Genomic DNA, 7971 nt, shown 5'->3' with positions numbered 1-7971 from the left:
AAAAGAGTTGATCATTCTTACCCTATTGTAAACAGAATACACACTCAGTATAAGAAGTGTAAACCTTAATGCTACCACCTCGATGTAAGAGCTATTGATACTTGGGTTTATATCCTCTCATCCTTTATTTCTGCATATATACACCCACATATATATAGGTGGATATATATATTTTTTATTATAATGATCAATAAACCATCTCCATCCTTGGTGTGTGTTTTTCTCTGTATACCTAGATAGAATAGCAACCTCTTCTGACTCTTTAAGGCCTCAACAAACTTTATTTTTTTGGCTGTGCGGCCTAGGGAGATGTGGGATCTTAGTGCCCCGATCAGGGATCGAACCCTTGCCCCACTGCAGTGGCAGTGCAGAGTCTTAACCACTGAACTGCCCGAGAAGTCCCGAAACAATCTTTTTTTTTTTTTTTTAGAAGCATCTGGGTATAAAAACATCCCCATTGTGCCTCCTTTTGCACCCTTCTGGGTGGGACCTGCCCCTTATTCTGCAGCACCACCTGCTACTAAAGGTCTCTCTTGGCGAGTGAAGGTGTGATCGTACTTAAAGGCTCATTCTATCCTCCTACAGCCTGGGTGTGGGTTGCCCAGAGCTCCACCATCAGGGAGAGCATTTCAGTGGTCCCCAGGTCTTGGTAAGACTCCAGGCTGAGCCCCCACCTGCTTGAACCCACCACAGTCCTCCTCCCTCTAGCTCCAAAAGTCCACTCCCCGTGTCATCCGTGGCTCTCCTCTCCACTCATTCGGATTGCGACAGTTCAACCCAAGTTTACCTCTGTCTCCCCAGGAAGACGTGGCTGACTGCATGAATGAATAGCGTAAACAAAATTACAGGAATCTTGTGTTTAAATTGCTTCTGAAAACAAACATGTTAAAGGCATTTAGCACTTTGTGAGTAGTGTGTAAATAATGCCGCTAATTTCAAACTGCTCTGGGGGTGCCTCCTCCCCTTTTACCTGGGGCACCCTTCCCCGCTCAGTTTCCATGCCTTTTTGGAGGAGCGGAGCATGCAAAGGGGTACCCTGCATTCCTACTGGCTGCAGGCAGCTCACAACTTCACGACCTTACGCGGTATAATGAGGAAATGGACAGAAAGGTTAACAAAACGTGCCCGAAGTTAGATGGCTAAGTGGCAGCTTCAGGACTCAGACCTGGGTCTGGTTGGATCTATGCATGACACCGAGCTGCTTCCCTTTAGAAGTGAGCAGACATCATTTCTTTCCGCGAGCCGGGGATTTCCTCCTCTCCAATTAGTCTTAATGAGTTTTTTCCCCCTGTGTGCCATGTCCCACAGAAGCAGTCACTGCCTCACATCTGGACCCCCCAGCGGCCTGGTGTGCCGCCTTGACCTCAGGAGGCCTCGCTTCCTGCTGGTTGGATCGACATAGAATAACTTCTGCATTTCCTGGGGCCCTCACATACATTATCTCACTTGATCATCACCATCACCCCTGCAAGTGCAGAGGCAGAGAGCAAAGCAGCTGGTAACCAGGGCCAGGAGGGCAAGCTTCGCACAACAGGCTCCGTTGCAGGAGGCTGAAGTCACTTGGGCTGGGGGCCGCTCACAGGGGGAAGAGGTCACTTTTGACAAGGTTGTTCTGCCGCCGACCATTTGCTAGGCAAACACTCGTGGCTCCGTGGTGCAAAATGTGCTCTTGGGTGACCCATTAAATGTACAGACTCCGCCGATGGAGTTAAGCACGTGGGCTCCTTGATCTCAATCACAGGGGGTCGGGCTGAGGTGTCTAGCTCACAAGGCGGCAGCCTGGCTGGTTCAGGGAGCTGGCAGAGGCTATTGGGTTGGGGACAGCAAGCTGACAGCCAGCTCCCAGCTGACCTCCGTAGGCAGCGATGACACTCTGAGATCCGATTGTTCCATGAGAGGCGGCAATCAATGGCTCCCCCATCTGCTGCCCTAAGGCCCCCTCCCGCTTCAACCTGCCAGCCTTGGCAGGGAGGGGGGCCTCGCTCTACTTCAGGGAGTTCAGAAGTTCTCTCTTCCCCTGATCTTCACAGCCACCCGAGGCCCCGCAGTGCAGGTCTGGGTCCCACCCAGGGGCACAAATTCCTGCCCCAGTTCAGAGACCCAGGCTCAGTGCCAGGAGCTGCAGACACAGAACAACATGAGTCAGGATGGAGTCCTTGTCACCTGTGCGTCAGCTCCAACCTCCATCAGTATCAGGACCTGTCAGGAGGGAGGGACTGGGCTTTTCCCACTGGGTCCTCCCCACACCCAGCCATTGGCTTGGCACCCACAGGGAACTTCATCACTGCATGGGGATCCTCCTTGGCAGCTGCTAAACTCAGCCATCCTGCCTCCCAGACCCCTCCTCATCAGTCTTCAGACTCCCAGAATGTTCCTTTGGCTCTTAGCCTAAGTTTGGGGGATCCTGGTTCCCAGATAGAATCTAGGTCCTGGCTGTCTTCCCCTTCTCCATGTTTTTTTTGTGACTAGGGACCAGCAGGCCTTGGGATGGAGTTTGGGTAGAGGGGGGAGGGGGGAGGGAGGAACAAGTCATGCCAGGAACCTGGAGACCATGGCTGTGTCTTCCAGCTCATCCTGGGGCTCTCCCCAGCTTGCCCACAGCGCTGCCCTCCTAGCTCATCCTGTCCATTTGGAAGACCACTGGATTGGAAATAACATGCTGCCTGCCAGCCCTCTCCTCCCTCCAGGGACACATCTGGTCTCCGCCTCTCACTCTCAAAGGGACGCAGTCAGCCAGGGAGATGGAAGGGAGCATGGAGCAGAGCAGATCAAGGAAAGCAATTAGAGAGCTAGTCTCAGAGTTAGAGGCTGGGAGGTGGGGGGCAGGCTGGAGCAGGCCCTGGCTAGGTGGGGAGATGGGGCAGAGAAGGGCCCAAACTTATTAACCCCAAAGCAGCAGGCTGGCCCCTGGGTCTGTGAAGGTGAATGAGCTGATGCCTCCGAAGGCTGAGGGACCAGAGAAGAGAAGGGAAAGGAGTCTAGGTGTTCAGCTGAGAACCCTTCTGCAGCCACAGGAGTTGGATGCTTCTAACCTGCAGGGCAAGGCTGGGCACAGGCTCAGGATGGGAGAAGGAACCATCCCTGGCCCAAGGCAGCCGTCCTCCAAAAGAAGGATATCGCCTGCCCTCGAAGCTCCCAGCTGACAGTGAACCATAGATCCTCTGATCAGATGGCTCCCACCCAAGGAGAGAGGCGGCTTCTGTCTGTGGTTGCCTGAGTCTGAAGTCTGATGAAGACATAGATATAGCACTGGGAAGACCCCATCTACTGGGAGCCTTGTCCTTGGGAAGCCTCAGGTTCAAGTGTAGAAGAGACCCATCCCCATGGGAGATGTTGACACACCAAGAGGTTCTCAAGCCAATGGAACTATGGGTCTCAAGTCCACAAGGTCTGGGAAAGGGCAAAGATGGAAGGATAGAGCCCACTGGGGGAGTCAGGGAGATGAGAAAGCAGGGTGGGAAACAGCCTCTATTCAGTCTCCGCTAGGACAGTGGGACCTAACTCTCACATGTTCCCTGGGAGACCCAAAGCTATAAACAGCTAGTGGTCTGGGGGGTGAAGAATGCTGACTCCCACCTTCTCTTCACTGGCTGCCACCACCTCCCACATCCTGTCCACACTGCCGTTTGTGGGGTGCCCCTGCCCACATGCTGTCCCTGCTCCAACCCCAATGGAGTCGACAGGACATGGCAGCTCCCCTAGAAGACCCAGCTCCCACCCGTCCAGGCCCACCCCATCAGAGATGTGCTAACATGGAAACAGGTAAAGCACTTGGTGCATGCGTGCTAAGTCACTTCAGTTGTGTCTGACTCTTTGCGACCCTATGGACTGTAGCCTGCCGGGCTCCTCTGTCCATGGAATTTTCCAGGCAAGACTGCTGGAGTGGGTTGCCATTTCCTCCTCCAGGGGATCTTCCCAACCCAGGGATCGAACTCGTGTCTCAGGCACCTCCTGCATTGGCAGGTGAGTTCTTTATCACTAGCGCCACCCAGGAAGCCCCTGGTAGGTGTTATTAAATGGAAGCTAGGATTTGTCAAGCACCTGCTGTGTCTGGCTTTCACTGATAGTTTTTCTTACAACTACCTTGGAAGTAAGTTTGTCTAGACCTCATTATGGAGGTGTGGAAATGGAGACTCAAAGAAGGTTCCTGAGTCATCCAGAATCATACAGCTATTGAATGGCCTTGCTCTCTCCCCTAGAGGGCGCTGCCATAGCAGTCAGAGGCAATTCTAGTGACCCCTCTTTTAGAGGTTTTAGAAAGCCTGATGCACTTAGGGGTTTTAGAAAGCCTGAGACGAGCTTTCTTCCTGCCTCCAAAGGACTATGGCCACCAGGCTGCTCAGATCTGGGCAGCTCAGCACTGCCATCTAGTGGTCACTCAGTTCCCTTCCTCAGGGATGGGTCCCCAAGTGCATGGATTCTGGCAAGGGGTTGGCCAGAGACCCATGTTCCCTCCATCCCACTCATGAGGCCTGCCAACCACCATGCTGTGTCAGGCACTGGGAGAGCAGCAGGGAGTCAGTGGGCAGCAGTCGAGGGACAAAAGGGCCCCTTGAATTGGAGGCTGGCAAATTTGGAACATGCTGGGCACCTTCTGTGTGGGTGGAGGCCAGGTGGAGGGTTGATCTGTCCTGGAAGGTATTTGGGCTGTAGACAGGTCATCCTGGAAGATTCTGATGTAGAGGATGGGCATAGTGAGTGGGAGGTCATCTTGTCCCTGACTCAGCTTGAATTGTCCCCGACTCAGCTTGAATTGTCCCCAACTCAGCTTGAAATAGGACCTGATTTGGCTGAAAGCTGTGGGGAGGGGTGTCCAGGCGTCCTCTTCCCAGAGCCAGCATCGTTCTTCTGTCCAGTCCAGAAGGCCATCCAGGGACTGGCCTGAGGCTTTGGATGATGAGGCTTCCAAAGATTAGGGAAGCAGGAGAGGAGGTGCCATGGAGAATGGGGCTGCAGCCAGACTGGGAGGAGGCGAGTAGAGGTAGAGGCTGGGAGCTATGTCTACCTGGAGCAAATGTGCATCACAGTATAATCTAGAACAAAGAGAGAGAGGGGACAGAACTGTGCAACAATAGGGCCTGGTTACATCCATGCACGAGCTTCCCTGGTGGCTCAGATAGTAAAGAATCTGCCTGCAATTCAGGAGACAGACCTGGGTTTGATCCCTGGCTTGGGGAGATCCTCTGGAGAAGGGAATGGCTACCTACTCCAGTATTCTTGCCTGGAGAATCTCATGGACTGAGGAGCCTGGCAGGCTATATAGTCTATAGGGTCACAAAGAGTCAGACACGGCTGAAGTGACTTAGCAGTCACGCACATTCATGCACATGGTGGAAAACCATGCAACTGTTAAAATGATGATGGTGATAAATATTTATGGATATGAAAAGATGTTCACAACATATTGTCAAGGAAATAAAAAGCAGATTACAAAATAATTTGTACAGCATGAGCCTACTTTTTAAAAATGAATTTATACATGTAGAAAAAAAATCTGTTTATATCTCCAGGTGGCAAAATGATGGCTAATTAATTTTTCTGTTCTGCTTATCTGTATTCTCTGATTTTTCTACAATGCATGTAAATAAAAAGTAATGAAGTTTTGACAAACGACCATGGCCAAATCTGTCCACCACCTCTTTGCTTCTGTGTGTGAACATCACATAGATAAGGGCTGAGTGTGGGGATGTGTCTGAAGGAGAGATAGGGGTTGACAATAGGGGGAAGGGAGAGGATACAGGTGGGTGAAAAGGGCCCAGTGAGGTGGCTGAAGCGGGTGAAGAGGGGGCCTCACCTGCTGCTGCTGAAACAAGCTGGTGTTTCACAAAAACAGTTACTGAGTGTTCCTGACAAGCCCTTTCTGCTTTGTTACAGCTTTTTCCTCCAGGACTGCTTTGCACTCATTTCAAGTAGATTTCACTTGGACAAAGAGAGAAGGCAGCACTGTGACTTGCCTGGCAGGCTGGAAACGCAGCCACTCCAAGCCACGGAGAGGAGTTGGGACAAGGGCTTGTCCCCAGCCTTGTTCTTCCTCTAAGGTCACTCCCCACCCTCATCCTTCCTCAGTTCCCCAAACCACAACAGGATCAAGTCACTGGGTGCCTGCTTCTCATCATTCCCCTCCCCATGATACTCCTCAGGCCCAGCAGCAGACTCTGCTAAACAATTAGAAAGTCAGAAAATGAAGATCATGGCATCCGGTCCCATCACTTCATGGGAAATAGATGGGGAAACAGTGGAAACAGTGTCAGACTTTATTTTTCTGGGCTCCAAAATCACTGCAGATGGTGACTGCAGCCATGAAATTAAAAGATGCTTACTCCTTGGAAGAAAAGTTATGACCAACCTAGATAGCATATTCAAAAGCAGAGACATTACTTTGCCAACAAAGGTTCGTCAAGTCAAGGCTATGGTTTTTCCTGTGGTCATGTATGGATGTGACAGCTGGACTGTGAAGAAGGCTGAGCGCCAAAGAATTGATGCTTTTGAACTGTGGTGTTGGAGAAGACTCTTGAGCGTCCCTTGGACTGCAAGGAGATCCAACCAGTCCATTCTGAAGGAGATCAGCCCTGGGATTTCTTTGGAAGGAATAATGCTAAAGCTGAAACTCCAGTACTTTGGCCACCTCATGCGAAGAGTTGACTCATTGGAAAAGACTCTGATGCTGGGAGGGATTGGGGGCAAGAGGAGAAGGGGACGACAGAGGATGAGATGGCTGGATGGCATCACTGACTTGATGGACATGAATCTCAGTGAACTCCAGGAGTTGGTAATGGACAGGGAGGCCTGGTGTGCTGCAATTCATGGGGTCACAGAGTCAGACACGACTGAGCGACTGATCTGATCTGATCTGATCTGATGGTCCAGTGGTTAAGACTGCGCTTCCAAGGCAGGGAATGCTGGTTCGATCCCTGGTTGGGGAAGTGAAATGGCAGATGCTGCGAGGCACTGCTAAGTTGCTTCAGTCGTGTCCGACTCTGTGCGACTTCATAGATGGCAGCCCACCAGGCTCCACCGTCCCTGGGATTCTCCAGGCAAGAACACTGGAGTGGGTTGCCATTTCCTTCTCCAGCTGCGAGGCACAGCACCCCCCCCAAAAAAAAAAAAATTAGGAGTGGTGCTCATCTCCTCTCTCTGCCTGAGATTAACAGGGAAATCTTGTCAACCAGCCCATAAAACATGCCCAAATGAAGAGCACCTCCCCTAGTGTGGAGGAAGGGGTATTGCTAGGACAGGGGCTCAGGGGCTGAGCTGGCTCTGAGAGCAGGGGAGGGGACCAGCAGTCAGCCCTTGTCTGCAGTGCTGGAGCCCTGGCATTGCTGGGCCACCCCCCAGGGCCTCTCCTGGTGCCCACTAAATGACTCACCTTGGCACAGACACAATGGTCAGGGTGGGCACAGAGCCTGCTCCCCGCAGCACCCCAGCTCCCCTCAGATGCTTTCCGAGAAGCTCTTTGAGCAAGGGGCTTGGGCTGAGTCCCGCCCAACGGGCTGGCAACTTGGGATGAAAACAGCACAGCCCCCTGCAGGGGCTGCCCTCGCTGAGCGATGCCCTCACCAGTGGTGGAGAACAAGGCTCCATTCAGCAAGTGCCCGGGAAAAGGGATCGGAGGCCCAGGCATGGGCAGTGGGCAGCAAGAGGGGGTGGTGCAGGAGAGGAAGGCTGCCTGCTTCCCAGAAGTCCAGGGGCACAGATAGGCTGAGGGCCTGGGTGGACCACCAGGCAACCAGATCGAGGGGGTGGATGGATCTGAAATCTCAAGGGGCCACAGGGCACTGGGCCCGGGCTCCCAGTTCAGAAGCACTGGCTCCTCAGTACCCAAACCCACTCATCCCCAGAAGCCTTTCCCAGCCTTTCAGCCTGATGTGTGGGAACTTGAAGGAGATAAATCCACTCTCACTGTGAGAGTGAGGTGAGAGGGGGCCAGGGAAATGGGATGTTACAGGGACAAAGATGGGAGTTGGGACAGCC

The sequence above is a fragment of the Bos mutus genome, chromosome 19, assembly GCF_027580195.1.
Source record: "Bos mutus isolate GX-2022 chromosome 19, NWIPB_WYAK_1.1, whole genome shotgun sequence".
Classification (NCBI taxonomy): Eukaryota; Metazoa; Chordata; class Mammalia; order Artiodactyla; family Bovidae; genus Bos; species Bos mutus.
Note: the sequence above shows the minus strand (reverse complement) of the source record.